The sequence below is a fragment of the Mirounga angustirostris genome, unplaced genomic scaffold, assembly GCF_029215605.1.
Source record: "Mirounga angustirostris isolate CCGP_5_RB_7025 unplaced genomic scaffold, mMirAng1.0.hap1 SCAF_8, whole genome shotgun sequence".
NCBI lineage: Eukaryota > Metazoa > Chordata > Mammalia > Carnivora > Phocidae > Mirounga > Mirounga angustirostris.
Window position 1 is genome coordinate 6,993,735 of NW_026991716.1, and position 16,354 is coordinate 7,010,088.

Sequence of the window (16,354 nt, forward strand, 5' to 3'; positions counted from 1 at the left end):
CCTACTGTTCTGATCGTTAAAGACTTGCTTGTAGCTGAATCTAAGAACATCTTCTTGTCTTTTACTTCTCTTGCTTTCTCAGTAGCACGTGACACATTTTTTGCTTTCTACTTGTTGGCTTCCAGACACCTAGAACTTCTGGTTTTCCTTATAACTCGCTGATGTGTCTTCTCATTCTTCTCTGCTGGTTTCTCTTCCTCTCACTGCCCTATAAATATGTTTAGTGTCTGCCCTTGGCCATCTTTGTTCCTCACTCCATGCAATTTCCCATGAGATTTCTGCCACACTCATGAATTCACGTGATGACAATTCACGATCTGTAACTTTGGATTAGATTGCTCCCCACAGACTCCTATTCACATAACCAGCCATCTACCGGACAACTTGCCTCAGATGTCCTGTGGGCCCTTCAAATGCACCATGTCAAAAATTCAACTCATCCTCTCTACTCCCCAACACCCCTCTATCTTGTGTTAACCCCTGGGTTTCCCATCTCATTGAACCCTGACCCCATTTACCCCCACCAGAGACTGGGTGTCATCTGTAGCCCATATCATTTGGGCCTTACCACTCCAGGTGCTCCTCCTAGTTTCCAGTGGCCTGTATTTGTGTGGGGTTTTTTGTTGTTTTGTTTTTTGTGAGGAAAGCAAACCTTTTAGAAAGCAATAGAAACTGTTCTGCTTTGAGCATGGTAGGCTGGAAATGTTGGGTCAATGACTCATGGGAATTGGTTTATAAATTCCCCAGCTCCCCAACCTCTTGGCTGGGATAACTCTGAGGCATTTGTTTTATATCATTTCTTTTTAAGATTTTATTTATTTCTTTGTCAGAGAGAGGGAGAGCACAAGTAGGGGAGCAGCAGACAGAGGGAGAAGCAGGCTCTCACTGAGCAAGGAGCCCAATGTGGGGCTTGATCCCAGGATCCTGGGATCAGGACCTGAGCCCAAGGCAGACATCTAACTGACTGAGCCACCCAGGCACCCCCGTTTTATATCATTTCCTAGGATTTGTCCATGAATTCATGGTACAGTTGGCTTGATAAAGCATTCTTTCCTGGCTACTTTTACTTCTCCGTATCACTTCTTCTCTTTCCTACCCATATTCTCTGTTCTCAAATGAACTACTTGCTCTTGAATCCTTGCCTTGAGGTCTGTTTCTGGAGGAAACCAAAGAAAGGTATCATCCCTCTTTCTACTCCTTTCTTTTCTTCTTCCAGTCAATTACCAAATTCTATTAATTTTACTTCACAATAGTCTTGAGAAGCTTACCACTTCTCTCCCGCCCCACTGCCACTAGCCTGGTGCCACCTGCCATCATCTCTAGCCTGGGTCACTGCAGTGGCCTCCTACCTGCTCCCTTCAGTATTGTCCCCCTTCAATCCTTCCTCTTCCTTCCAGCAGTGATCTTCCAAATATGCAAATCTGATAAAATCAAAAAGTCAACTTTTCAGGTGTCAACTTAGAATTGAGAAGCTGTCCTCGAGAATTCCAGAGCCCTATTAAAAGGAGCACCCTGTCATTTCCCTGTTAAAGCACTTCTCACTCTGTACAGGAAGTACTTGTGCACTCAGCTGTATTCTTCACCAGACCGTAGACTCTCTCAGGATAGGAACATTGTATTTGTCTTTCTCTTCTTTTCCTTTCCTTTTCTCTCCCCATCTTTGTTATTGTTGTGCTCCTAGATTGTAGCTCTATGTTATAGTTAGTCTAGCTAAAGGTTTGTCAGCTTTGTTTATCTTTACAAGAAATCAGCTCTTAATTTTTTTTTAAGATTATTTATTTATTTATTTCACAGACAGACAGAGACAGCAAAAGAGGGAAGACAAGCAGGGGGAGTGGGAGAGAGAGAAGCAGGCTTCCCGCAGAGCAGGAAGCCCGATGCGGGGCTCAATCCCATGACCCTGGGATCATGACCTGAGCATGGCAGATGCTTAACGACTGAGCCACCCAGGTGGGTGCCCCTTAATTTTGTACATCTTTTCTATGATTTTTCTGGTCTCTCTGTCATTCATTTCTGCTCTGATCTTTGTATTTTCTTCTTTCTGCTAACTTTGGGGTTTCTTCTTCTCTTCTAGTTCCTTAAGGTATAAAGTTAGGTTGATTATTTGAGATCTTTCTTTTTCTTACTGTAGGTGTTTATTGCTGTAAATTTCCCTCTTAGAACTGTTTTACTGCATCTCATCAGTTTTGGTAAGTTGTGTTTCCATTTTCATGTATTTCAAGGTATTTTTGATTTCCCTTTTGATTTCTCATTTGACCCAATGTTTCCTTATTGATTTTCTGCCTGGATGATCTGTCCAGTATTGAAAGTGGTGTATTGAATTCCCCTACTAGTATTGTATTGTTTTTTATTTCTCTCTTCAGTTATATTGGTATTTGTTTCATATATTTAGGTGTTCCAGTGTTGGGTACATATATATTTACAGTTGTTATAATTGTTGCTCTTGATGAATTGATCCCTTTAATATTATATAATGACCTACTTTTGTCTTATTACAGTTTTGACTTAGAGTCTATTTTGTCTGATACAAATAGAGCTATTTCTGGTCTCTTTAGGTTTTCATTTGCATGGAATGTTTTTTTCCAACCCTTCACTTCACTTTGAACCTGTGTGTTTCCTTAAAGCAGAAGTGAGTGTCTTGTAGGCAGCAGATAGTTGGGGTCTTTTTTTTTTAACCCATTTAGCTACTGTATGTCTTTTGATTGGAGAATTAAATCCATTTACATTTAATGTAATTATCAATAAGTAAGGGCTTACTAATGCCATCTTGTTGATTTTTTTCTGGCTGTTTTTGTAGTTCTTTGGAACCTTTCTTTCTTGCTTTCTTTGTGAATTGATGATTTTCCATAGTGGTACGCTTTGATTCCCTTCTGTTTACCTTTATGTATCTATTACAGGTTTTTGCTTTCTGGTTACTATGAGGTTTACATAACATCTTATCATTCTAACAGTCTATTTTTAAGCTGATAGCAACTTAAATTTTTTTTTCAGTTTTATATCTTTTTTTAAAGATTTTATTTATTTATTTCACAGAAAGAGACATGGTGAGAGAGGGAACACAAGCAGGGGGAGTGGGAGAGGGAGAAGCAGGCTTCCTGTTGAGCAGGGAGCCTGATGTGGAGCTCGATCCCAGGACCCCGGGACCATGACCTGAGCCGAAGGCAGACACTTAACAACAGCCACCCAGGCGCCCCTGCAGTTTTATATCTTTATTTGACAGTCAGCGATTAGTTCTCATCCACATTAACTGTCTGTAGATTTTTTTTTTTTAAGATTTTATTTATTTATTTGACAGAAAGAGACATGGTGAGAGAGGGAACACAAGCAAGGGGAGTGGGAGAGGGAGAAGCAGGCTTCCCGTTGAGTAGGGAGCCGATGTGGGGCTTGATCCCAGGACCCTGGGATCATGACCTGAGCCGAAGGCAGACGCCTAATGACTGAGCCACCCAGGTGCCCCTACTGTCTGTAGATTTTTGAAAATGGTTACAGGTACACAGGTAACCAAAGTATAGAGCTTGTTTGGTGAATCTTCATCCTAGTTACATTTTCTGGACAACGACACATGGATATAGTATGGACCATTCCTTATTCCTTTGGCCCAGACAGCTTTGTGGAGCCTGGTGTCAGTGTGCACATCTGGAATTCCCATCTCCTTCATGGCAAATTTCTGGATCTCTTTGGGGCATGCTTCTTGAAACCCACTCCATGGATGTGCTTGTGGATATTGATGGTGTATTCTCTCATCACTACCTCATTGATGGCAGAATGGCTCTTCTTCTTCTTGCCACCCTTCTTTGCAGGAGCCATTCTGCTGGGCTCAAGTTGGAGAGGAAAGATAGAAACTTAAATTTGATTGTGGGGCACCTGGGTGGCTCAGTCAGATAAGCGTCTGCCTTTGGCTCAGGTCATGATCCTGGGATCCTGGGATCGAGCCCCGAATCGGGCTCCCTGCTCAGCAGGGATCCTGCTTCTCCCTCTCCCTCTGATCCTCCCCCCATTCATGCTGTCTCTCTCTCTCAAATAAATAAATAAATACATCTTAAAAAAATTAAAAAAATAAATTTGGTTGCATACAAAAACTCTACTCTTTCATTCCCCCTCATTTTTTGGTTTTGATGTCACAATTTATATCTTTTTTATAGTGTGTATCCATTAACAAATTATTGTAGCTATAAGCTACAACAATTATAAGCTTTAATATTTTTGTGCTTTAACAGACATAAGCTTTGATACTTTTGTCCTTTCACCTTTATACTGGAATTAAGTGATTGACACACTATCATATTATAATATTAGACTATTCTGAATTTGACTGTATAGTTACCTTTACCAATGTATATTTTAATATATTTTCAGGTTATTAATTAGTGTCCTTTCATTTCAGCTTGAAGACATCTCTCAGTATTTCTTATAAGGTAGGTCTAGTGGTGATGAACTCCCTTAGCTTGTGTTTGTCTGGGAAGGTCTTTATCTCTCCTTCATATCTGAAGGACAGCTTTTCTGAGTAAAATATTCTTGATTGGCAATTTTATTTTTCATCTCCTTCTCTCCTGACCTGCAAGGCTTCTGCTGAGAAATCTTCTGACAGCCTTATGGGGGCTCCCTTGTTTATGAGGTTTGTGTGCTTGTCTTTGCTGATTTTAAAATTCTCTTTGATTTTAGATAGTTTTATTATAATCTGTCTTGGAGAAAATCTTTTTGAGTTGAATGTCTCTGGGGACCTATGAGCTTCATAAATTTGGATGTCCAAATTTCTTGCCATTTGGGAACTTCTCAGCCATTATTTCTTTAAATAATTTTTCTGCCCCTTTTCCTCCCTTCTCTTTCTGGTACTCCAGTGATCATAGATTGTTTTTCTTGATGGTGTTCTATGATTCACATAAGCTCTCTTCACTCCTTTTTTTTTTTTTTTAAGATTTTATTTATTTGAGAGCACAAGAGATAAAGAGCATGGCGGGGGAGGGGCAGAGGGAGAAGCAGACTCCCCACTGAGCAGGAAGCTCAATGGATGCGGGGCTCCATCCCAGGACCCTGAGATCATGACCTGAGCTGAAGGGAGAAGCTTAACCAACTAAGCCACCCAGGTGCCCCTCTATTCACTCTTTTTCATTCTTTTTTCCTTGTTCTCCTCTGACTTGATAATTCCAAATAACCTATCTTTGACTTCACAGCTTCTCTCTTTTGCTTGACCAAGTCTGCTGTTCATGCTCTCTATTGCATTTTTCATTTTATTCATTGTATTCTTCAGCTCCAGACTTTGTCTCTCTCTCTTGTTTTGATTTCTGTGTCTCTGTTAAATGTCTCATTTTGCTTGCATATTGTTTTCTTGAGTTCATTGAATTGTCTTTCTGTGTTTTCTTGTAGCTCACTGAACTTCCTCAAAAAAACTGTTTGAATTCTTTTATTGAGCAAATTGCAGATCTCCATTTCTTTAGGGTTGGTTACTGGAAAATTACTGTGTTCATTGGGTGGTGTCATGTTTCCTTGATTTTTCATGTTCCTTGGTCTTGTGTTGCTATCTTCACATTTGAAGAGGGAATCACCTGCATTCTCTACTGATTGTCAATGGGAGAGAAATCCTTTCTGCCAGCCCTGCTAAGCATTCTAAGACTCTCTCAGACATTTTCTATGGATACATATGCTCCACACTTCTTGTTCTCTCTTGTTGGGTGGGTGATGATTTTTAAGATCACATTCTTTCTCCTGATCCTGCAAAGCCCAGCTGACTGCTGACAGCCTCCCATTTGCCTTCCCCAGGGCAGTGCTGAATGCTGACGTTTATGTGCTTTTTCCCAATCCTGAAGATTTGGGCTGGCTTTCTGCACGTGCTCACTAGCTCTCTGCAAAGACTTGCACTCATTGACCATGGCAGTGTGAACAAGGAGCTGGCCACAGGGTGGTGGTGGTTGGAGGGGTGGCTGAGGGTAGGCTGCAGAGTGTTGAGGGTGCCTGTAGGCCAGTTGGGGGGACGCACAGGTGAGGCATCCCCAGTGGTTCATGGTAGGGCTTCTTGATGGGGTCCACATAACAGGATCTGCATCACTTCTGCCCTCCAAGAGCCCTGGTTGCTGTTCTCCCAGCTCCTCCTGACCCTTCAGTCATGTAGCACATCTCAGTATTCTGGATGGGGCAAGAAGGAATGGGGCCTCTTTGGCAGCATCCTGCCTAGCTGGGGAGGCCAGGCACACAGGGACATGCCCCCACTTTCCCTGTGAAGAAGTCACTGGCAAACAAGCTCTCTCATTGCTGAGCTGTGCCACTGTGGGGGAGGGTGATGGGTAGAGTGAAACTGTTCTCATCCTCTTCAATGTGTCCAATCTTGGATTTTCCTCCAACAGTGTGTTGGAACTTCTCTGTTGGACTCCTGGACATCCACAAAGCACCCTCATTTCTGGGTGATGGTCAAAACTGGTAGAGTTTTTCTGGTGGGGGAAGACAGTGGAAAACTTTTGTTCCTCCGTTTCACTGTGACTGCTCCCTGCATTTCATGTTTAGTAATGCAGATTGCCACAAATATCTAAACTTTCAGGAAGAAAATAATTTTAATTCTAAGGTAATGGGCAACTATGGATTTTGGGTGGTTTGGATTCAACATTGACTCAGGTTCAGAGCCTTTGCTCCTTGGAAATACACTTGGTACTCTTCTGGAAAATGTTTGCTTTCTCTTTTCTCTATAATATTGATACACCTGTCACATTCAAGTAGGGCCCATGATTAATCTTAATGTGCAGGTGTTCCTAACTGAGACTGGATGTTTGAATTTGCTTCATTCTATGCAGTCTGTTTTAATTTTGATTAATTGCCATCAGGAGTAATAACTCCTCAGGGCAGATCATTAGGAAGCTACAAAATCGATTATGTTTAGCTATAGGATATGTAAAACTAGTCACTACCACTGAAATGATCATAGATCTCCTTTCAGTTGCATGCACAAGGAAGACTTCGGTCATTCCAACTGGATTTCAGGAACAAATTGAAATTGAATTGGAAATGCCTTTTCATAAATAAGTTAGCTTTCAAATTTGCCTTTTTTTTTTTCCTCAGTAGATTTTCCTAATTCTGACATGAAAATCACTAACCACAACCGATAGTCATGGATGGTAGGAATAAGATGCTTTAGGTTGGGGTGGGGGGATGGGTTAGCCTGGTGACGGGTATTAAAGAGGGCACGTTCTGCATGGAGCACTGGGCGTTATATGCAAACAATGAATCATGGAACACTACATCAAAAACTAATGATGTGATGTATGGTGATTAACATAACATAATAATAAAAAATAAAATCTTAAAAAAAAGATGCTTTAGGTATATGCTAGGGAACATCTCTCAGTGCGTATTTGCAATAACTAATTGACAGATCCATGAGCTTCTGGTGTATACATAAGGAAGGACCTGGGCTTACCACTCATTCCCCACCTGAGACCAGTGCCTATGTTGGGGCACTGACTGGTTCACTTTGTGGCTCGACGCACTAGGCTCCCAACCGCCTCTAGCGTCCTGACCGCTGGTGTTTCCTCTTGGCCCATGCACACTCAACCATTTGCTCTTTCCTAACTAGAGCACAGCAGCTCCTCCCTTTGCCTATGACTCTCACTATCCCTGGCACGCTCTTACTCCGCTGTTTCATCTGGCTACCTCACCCTCAGTACTGCTCTTAAATGTCACCTATTCTGGGGGGGGGCTTTGTTGCATCACCCCCCTCGGGGGCTCTTCTCTGCGTCCCATTGCATCCTGGCCATTTCTACGGAACTGCCGTCGTAGTTTCTCGTCACTGAATGTCCGTCTCCTCTTCCAGATTGGGAGGTCTCTGAGGGCAAAATTCCTGTCTTGTGCCTCTGTATCCCCTAGTTCAGGGCATCCTAACCCTGTTCTGCTTCACACACCCCTTTGAGAATCTGATGAAAACTATAAACTCGCTCTCTAGATGAACAACTCTGAATTTTGCAAATGATTTCAAGGAGTTCTGGGAGCCTCTAAATCCACCCGTGGACCTTAGAAGTCCATGGACCCCTGGTTACGAAGCCCTCTACTAGCACCTGGGGACATCCAGATAGTGATCACTTAACACATGCTTACTGTGTGTCAGACATCACTCTGTGCACTTCACAGGATCCGCCCCATTTATTACTCACTACCACCCTATGAGGTAGAGACTCTGATTACCCCCAGTTTAAAGATGAGGAAACAGAGAAACAGCATAGAAATAATTTGCTCACGACGATCCCTGAGTCTGCACTCCTCGCTAGCCTGCTCTGTCAACCACAAGTCTGCCTTCGTCCCATCTCACTACGGTGCTGTTCATAGCACTCTAACGGGCACCGCAAGCTGTCTGCTGAATGAACCGCAGAATGAGCAATAGTATTAGATATACCAGAAACTATGAATAAGGGTAAAATCATGTGGAAGATGAGGAGGCTTAGCATTCAAATGGTTGGAGCTTCCTCAGTGGACTGGATAGCATAGAACGTAAGCTACACCCAGTCTCCATTTAGCTTTAAATATAGCGGCGGGGGGCGCCTGGGTGGCTCAGTCGGTTCAGTGTCTGCCTTCGGCTCCAGTTATGATCCTGGGGTCCTGGCATTGAGCCCTGCATTGGGCTCCCTGCTCAACGGCGAGTCTGCTTTCTCCACTCCCTCTCTCCCAGCTTGTGCTAGCTCTCTCTCAAATAAATAAATAAATAAATAAATAAATAAAATATTTTTTAAAAAGTATAAGGGGTGGGAAGGTAAAGAACTTCTATTGAATATTTAATACACACCTGACCTTGAGTTTAGTACTTCCTACACAAACCATATCCTACAATAGTGGTAACAGAGCTTGGAATAAAATTGAATTTTGAGTCAGGTATTGACCTTGGGGAAGGACTGGATGGGAAAATAGAAAGTGCCGTGTTTTTTAAAGCAAGCGCTAAGAAAGCACAGTTTTTAGAAGCCAAACTGTTGGCTCCCTGTGACACTCGGAGAGTAAGTTTTAGGGCTAGACTGGAGAAGGATTAAGGAGGTAAGGGTGGGCTAAGCTTTTTCTTTCTTTTCATAAAGATAAGCCTTTGGTGTATTTTGTGGTAAGGAAGAGTTTTACAATTCCAGTCTGACGTGATTAGGACCTTCACTCAAGTGTGCATCCACACGCACTTCTGTTCTGGTTCCAGGAAGGCAGGAGGGGAAGGTGGGAATGAAAGGGAAGAGAGACGCATATGTGATTATCATGTAATGATAGAGTAGAGTCTGTCAGCTCATCTAGCCTACGGTCCCTCCTGTCGTCAACGGTTTAAAAGTCAAACGTCAGGCACTGAGCTTGGGGTGGGGACCTGGCAGAAAAAAACAGTGGCAGGGAGACTTTACTTGCTCAAAGAAACTTGTTATCCTCTTCATTATTGTCCATGACCAATTTTAACCACACCCAGGAAAGCCTAGAAGTGAGAAAATGCTCTTAGTGTCCTTCATTCCCCCATGGTTGCTAGGGCTGATCTTACTGTGTCCTGCATATTGGATTCAGGGGATCCATCTCCAGGTGAGCCTTCAACCACTTCTAGCCTGTGTGTAGAGGGGGCTCAGGTCTTCAGAGGGCCAGTGTCTAATCTCTAATGCTCCTGGGGATGTGAATGTCCATGTCTGGTGGGAAGGACAAGGGTGTGTGACACGGGTCATTGCCCAAGTTTGTGCCCTCACGGTGGATCCCCTCAATGGTCAAGGTACTTATAACTCTATCTCACAAATTGTGGGGGATATTTCTCCTATCAATTACTTTTATTGCTCTTATGCTTATCCAGATCACTGACTGGATATCTTGGTTTCTTAATGTCAATATATTTGGATTATGGAGGATGATATAATGAAACCAACAAACACAGGACTTTTTGGAACTAAATTTGGGGAAATTTTCTGGTTTCATTTTTTTAAATTTAATATAGAAAACAGTGTCCTAAAATGTTAGCAAGTCCTTTAAAAATATTTGGCTGGAAATGTTTTTAACTGTTTCTAACATTAGCTTGGCTTTCTTTTTAACTTTGCTGTCTTAAACTACAAGCAATCTTCTAAAGGGGGCTAAATCAAGCCAGTTTTCCACTGAGTTATAATAATGGAGACTCTAATTATCCAGGCTGCATCTCAAGTTGTGTTGTAACTCATTAAAATTCCTTTTGCCCCTTTTCAGTTGGATGCGTTTCAGCGTTCTAAATTCTCCTCTCTTCCTGTTTCAAAAATGCAGACAGTTAATAGAGTATATTCATATCTCATTTGTTTGTTAATTTGTTTTTGTAATGATCTCTTTGTCCCTTCATTTCTCTAACCCATGGCTGTACCTACATTACCAGTTAAAATGCAAATTTTCTTAGAGGCTGGCCCCTACTGTCCATAGCAAAAGAATTTTGATCTTGCAAAATGATTTGCATTTGGGTGAAGGATTCCCACCGCATGTACGAATTTGCACCTGGATGCAAATCCAGGGAGAGCGGGCTCTGTGGTGGACTTGGGGAGAGGGAGGTGGCATCTTTGGGGTGAAGTAAGGTATTACACTCTGTGAAGAATGCAACCCTGTGCTACAGAACAGGACTGAGAGTGAAGCCTTTGATTTTTGCCCTTTTGGAAGGTCTGCATAGGTGTGAAGCCATAAGATGTTGGCAAGTCCACTGCGTATTATCAGGGCAGTTGAGTTTATGTGAATCTGCCCTTTGGCTTTCAAAGATCTCTCTGGGCAGCCTGACTAGGAGAGGTTATCAGCTCCCCTGCTCTGCTTGGTGGGGGTCACTATTTAACTTGTATAAACGCTTTGTGGGAATGTGTATCTTTCGTCACCATGGACCAGATCATTCTTGTAACTAGGCACCCAAGGAAGTCTCGAAGTATTCCTCCTGGGGATGTGCAGCCTTGGAGCTGCTCATGTGAGGTTTATCTTTGCTTTTTCTAACGTTTACTATCTGGAGAGGATTATCCAGGGAACAGTTTGGCTTAGGTGTGGGGCTGATCCTTTTCATTTCTTCTCACCCAGTGAAACATAGGTTCTTTAGATTACGAACCGAATGTAATTCCATCAGGAAGAGTAGACTCCCAGAAGGAAATATCAACAGTTGAGGATTACTGAAAAATGAGATACAGTGTGTTTTTTTTCTTGGCACTTTTTTAGAGAAGAAAGGACTATAATTTACACTAGAATTCTACTCTGTTTGAAGATGTGAATCGGAGACTCTTGTGGAAACCATTGCTTGCCTCAAATCAAAAGGGAAAATGAAGCTAGAAATAACTTTTTAAAACATATCCAATGACCTGAATATTATTTTCCAGGTCTGAATAAAGGGCGAGAACATGATTTAGATGACCTATGATAGCTCAGTATTTTGTTAATAATCTCATATAAAAATTAAATCAGATTGTGCATTATGTAGTCCATATTTTTTTTAAATTTTTTTTTAAAGATTTTATTTATTTATTTGAGAGAGAGAATGAGAGACAGAGAGTACGAGAGGGAAGAGGGTCAGAGGGAGAAGCAGACCCCCCGCTGAGTAGGGAGCCCGATGTGGGACTCGATCCCAGGACTCCAGGATCATGACCTGAGCCGAAGGCAGTCGCTTAACTGACTGAGCCACCCAGGCACCCATGTAGTCCATATTTTACTTAACTTAGTTTTACTAAACAGGGATTTTCAAGTGTAGTCACTGTTGTTAATGTACAGTGATTATACTGGTTAAGGGTTATGCACTATAAGAAGATAAAAGATACCAAAAAAAATTTTTTTTTCTAAAGTAAGCTCTACACCCAACATAGGGCTCAAACCCCCAACCCTGAGATCAAGAGTTGCACACTTCACTGACTTAGCCAGCCAGGTGCCCCAAGAAGATAAAAAATATTTGAGCTGATTATGAATTTTTATCTAATTACATTGGTCCATTAAAAAAAAAAGACAGTGCTCATAGGTCGGTTAAATTGCAGGAGCATAACACCTAAAGTTATTGCTGGAAATTCAAGAGCTAGCTTCCTAGCATTCTCTTCGTTCGTCCTGTGGAACATGGCGTACCAAAGATCTTATTCTGCAAATGTTTGCAAGAGTCTTTTAACAGCCCTCTCTCTAAATTCCTCCTGCAACAGTCATTCACTCTTTCGAAGAGTGACTGTATAATTTGGCCCTCGAACCCCTGGGAAGCCTTGAAGTTTCATTAAGGAGTCCTGGAATCTATATTTATACCAAGTATTATCGAGGACAGAATAAAGAATGTGCTGGAATAGATGTACTGTTTTTCGTAAGTGGCTGTTGTGATGATTAATAAATACAAAATATGCTGCCTTCATGGCAGCTTTTGATAATCTCAATCAACAGAGACTAAAACAAAACGACTAGTATTGGGTAAAAAATGGGCTCTCGTACTTGAAAAGTTTAGAAACTAGTAGAAAACAGGAGTGGAAAGTGTCACCAATATGGCAAGTTTGCATTTCAGCTCAAGTTCCTTGTGTGCCTCTGAACTCCCCATGGTCAAAGGAGTTACTCAGTTCTCAGAATGATTCATGCTTATATAACATACTGGTAACAAAAGTGTAGAGCCTTAGGGTTTGTGGAGGAAAAAGAGGGGGGGCACATTCAAATGATCTGCTAATATGGAGTCTTTTTTTTTTTTTTTAATGCTCTCAAATTACCACATTGTGGCTAAGTAGATGACAGCGGGCTGCAGAAGTCTATAAACTCATTTGAATTGTGCTTTCAGCCCGCCAGGATCCCCTGAATCATAATTACAGAGAGGACTCCATGAAACGCACCCAGCTCTGCCCTGCTTCCCAAGCTGATCCCCACTTGTCCTGTATCAGGATCAATGCTGGGTCACAAAAAAGGGGCTGTGAGAGCAAAGCCTGGCTGTGGGGGGTGGGGGCAGATGCAACAGAAAGAACCAGGCAAAGTTATGGAGAGAAACGTTCCTGCTTTGAGAAAGGCAGAATCACTGGCTAGCTGAGAGAGCACTCATCAAGGAGTTCCCTCCTGTGTCTCTGACACAAACCAGCCCTGCCGTCTAAATTGGAATGTTAAGGAAATAACGGAGGGGCTCCTGGCTGGTTCTGTCGGCGTGGCTCTTGATCTCGGGGCTGGGAGTTCGAGCCCCACGTCGGGTGTAAAGTTTACTTAAAAAAAAAAAAATCTTAAAAACGATAAATAAATAAAGGGCACAGGGACGAGGAGACACGTCCTTGTCAACAACCAGGAAAAGGTCCGCTTCCTCTCTGGGCAGGCAAAGAAATCCATGCCTGTTACACATGCTGTAGAAGTTTTTATTGTTTATCAATAATTACAGCTCTCTTTCATGTTTTCACACTCTGGGTCTAAGGAGGGAAGGGAATTGGGCCTGTTAACCTTCGTGTGCGACTGAGAAGCCGTTTATGGCTGGCCAGGTGCAAATGCCGTATCTCATCTCCCCGTGTCCGTCATGCGACAGGTGCAGCAGGTGGACGGACTTAGGGAGCTGTTCAGTATCAAGGAAATGTTTGGGCCAGGACCGTCCCATTTCGGGGTGGTACAAGAAATCCACAGATTGTCTTCCACTTAGACGCATGACAGGTATGACTGGGGAAAAGCCATTTTTCCTGAGATCCCAACAATAGGGGGCGGGAGGGCAGAGTGACCCACCCCAAGTTCAAGGGGGCACTTGAGGCCCTTTATCAGTCTTCTTCCTATAGCTACAAAAGCCTTCAGCCTTCTGCCTTACTACCACTGGTTCTTTATGACTGTGGACAGGACACCAGGGTACTGGGAACAAAGTGTGCTCACCTGGAAAACAAACACTTTCTTTAGTCCGGCATTAATGCCTGAGGGTGTTTTAAAAGTTAATAATAAAATTGGGGGTAAAGTAAAAGGAGATCCTGAAGCCCGAGTGTAAGACAGAAGGAATGTTTGCATGACTTTACTCAAACGGGGTGTGCAATGCAGCAAACACCGGGTGTGAGACTATGGGATGAGCGCGGGCCCTAGGACTTCCTGGGAGCCTGAGCTGGGACAAGGCATCCCTTGTCTGTACCACGAGCCGTTGATCACTGCATGACCCCTTTTGGTTTTACAGATCTGTGCTGAATGCATACCACCTACCCAGCAGACACAGCCTCAGTGATCTAATCATGGAGACAGAGTTCAGCAGAGGTGCAGCTCTTGCCTATGGACACATGTTGCAAAGTAAGACATCAGTGTAAAAGCCATATATGTACATAACTCGTCACGCTTGTACGCCTTAAATTGCCCAGTGGTGTATGTCAGGGATAGCTCAACAAACCGGGAATGAAACAAAGTGGAGGATGCTTTGTAAAGATAGGCTGCAGTGCTCTAGCCGTACCTCTGTTCCGTGTAGGTCCCTTTTCCTGCCCCCAAATACCTCGATGAGATTACATTACAGGTGGCGTCTGCAGCGGGGTAGGAATAGCGTTTGCTAAATGTAACATAACCCTGATGGCAGAGGCTGAACCAAATCGGGGTTGTTTTCGATGCACAAGGACCGTGGTATCTCACAGCGAAGGGCCTGCACGAGGGCATCAAGCCCCAGGCTCCTCTTCCTTCTTCTCCATCATTCTTTCTCATGGCTCTAGCCTCCTTAATAAACATACCTGGGCGCCCACCCCGTGCCTTGTGCTTTTACCTCATTGGCTAGAACTGTGTCACATGACCACCCCTAGCTGCAAGGGATGCTGGGAGACAGTGTGCTGAAATTGAGCCCATTGCTTGGGTTGCACCAGACCTCGCATCTGTCGGTAGGGAGGGAGGAAGGTGGCAGCAGGATATGCAGTAGCAGTAGCTGGCCCAGGACTCTCGTGACGTTCACAGACCCTGCAGGCTGGAGAGGGCAATAAATACGTGGAAGGATGGAGTCAGAGCACAGAAGGATCTTAGGGGAGGGGAACAATAAAGTGAATCTAACACGCACACCACTCAGTGGGGTTAAAGTCTTACCCCTTAGTCTAAAAAAATCAACGGTACATAGACAGGATGGGGGAAATGTTTCTTAATAACCCTATAAAAATATCTACTCATTTTCATTTACCAGAAGAGTAGTAATAGCAATCAAAATAATGTATTTCCTGCTTGTTTACTATTAGTTATCTCCCATTTGGTTCTCAGGGTAATTCTTGGAGGGATATTTATTATTATTATTATTATTTATTATTATTTAATTGAGAATTATAACTTGACCAAAATCCTATAGCTAGTAATTAGGTGGGTCAGGATTTGAACCTAATGCCAGAACCCTTATTATTTTCCTTTATATTATACTATTTCCCAAGGAAAAGTGATTTATTGTCTCAAAAAGCTAATTCAATCTTTTTTTTTTTTTTTTTTTTAAGATTTTATTTTGGGATGCCTGGGTGGCTCAGTTTGTTAAGCGTCTGCCTTTGGCTCCGGTCATGATCCCAGGATCCTGGGATCAAGCCCCACATCGGGCTCCTTGCTCATCAGGGAGCCTGCTTCTCCCTCTCCCTCTGCTGCTCCTCCTGCTTGTGCTCTGACAAATAAATAAATAAAATCTTACGTAATCTCTGCACCCAGCATGCGGCTCAAACTCACATCCCTGAGATCAAGAATCACATGCTCTACCGACTGAGCCAGCCAGGTGCCCCAAAAGCTAATTCAGTCTAGGACTGCATTAATAGTATCACAATATCTATGTCTGGGGAGATAACAGTCTCTGTCTCTGATCAAAACATATTTGCAGCATTTGCAGCTCTTAATTCTGGAAGCCACATTCAGACAAATGGGAACTGCTAAATCCTCCTGTACCCACACCATCTTTACTTCAGTTCCAGAGGGTAAGCAGGATGCTCAAGGCCAACACCTCCACCTTGCTCTTGGCCCTGTCCCATGTCTTTCTGGAGCTCCAACAATGGACTCTTTTGTCTCCTATACTTCCATCTTGTCACTTTTTTTTTTTTTAAGATTTTATTTATTCATTTGCGAGAGAGACAGAGAGAGAACAAGCAGGAGGAGAGGCAGAGGGAGAGGGAGAAGCAGACTCCCTGCTGAGCAAGGAGCCCGATGCGGGACTCGATCCCAGGACCCTGGGATCATGACCTGAGCCGAAGACAGACGCTTAACCATCTGAGCCACCCAGGCGCCCTCACCTTGTCACTTTCTACCAATTCTTTTTTCCTCAGCCAATAAGTTTATTTTAAAAGTTTCCATCCTAAATAAATAGCCCTCCAAAACCACCTTTGTAGAAATACATACCTTTTAAACTATGACTTCTAATGAGTCCTTGTTAACCACACTTCTTAAAAGAAAATTTAACATATGCTTTCTCTACCTGCTCACTTCCCATTTATACCCTTTCCAATTTCCAACTATGTCGAACATCCCCAGCAATTTTAAAATACAAGTCCGTCCCTGGTGGCAGCCATCT

The 16,354-nt window shown here is 42.9% G+C and overlaps 1 long non-coding RNA gene across 1 annotated transcript in view; it reads left to right on the forward strand.

Annotated features, from left to right (window-relative positions):
* The first annotated feature begins 3,409 nt into the window (after positions 1–3,409).
* The window catches only part of LOC123837408 (uncharacterized), a 38,670-nt gene continuing 25,725 nt past the window's right edge, over positions 3,410–16,354 (forward strand). The window contains exons 1-3 of the long non-coding RNA XR_010413475.1: positions 3,410–4,415; positions 13,412–13,533; positions 14,033–14,142. This is a non-coding gene — a long non-coding RNA (uncharacterized LOC123837408). The remainder of the gene's footprint in view (positions 4,416–13,411; positions 13,534–14,032; positions 14,143–16,354) is intronic.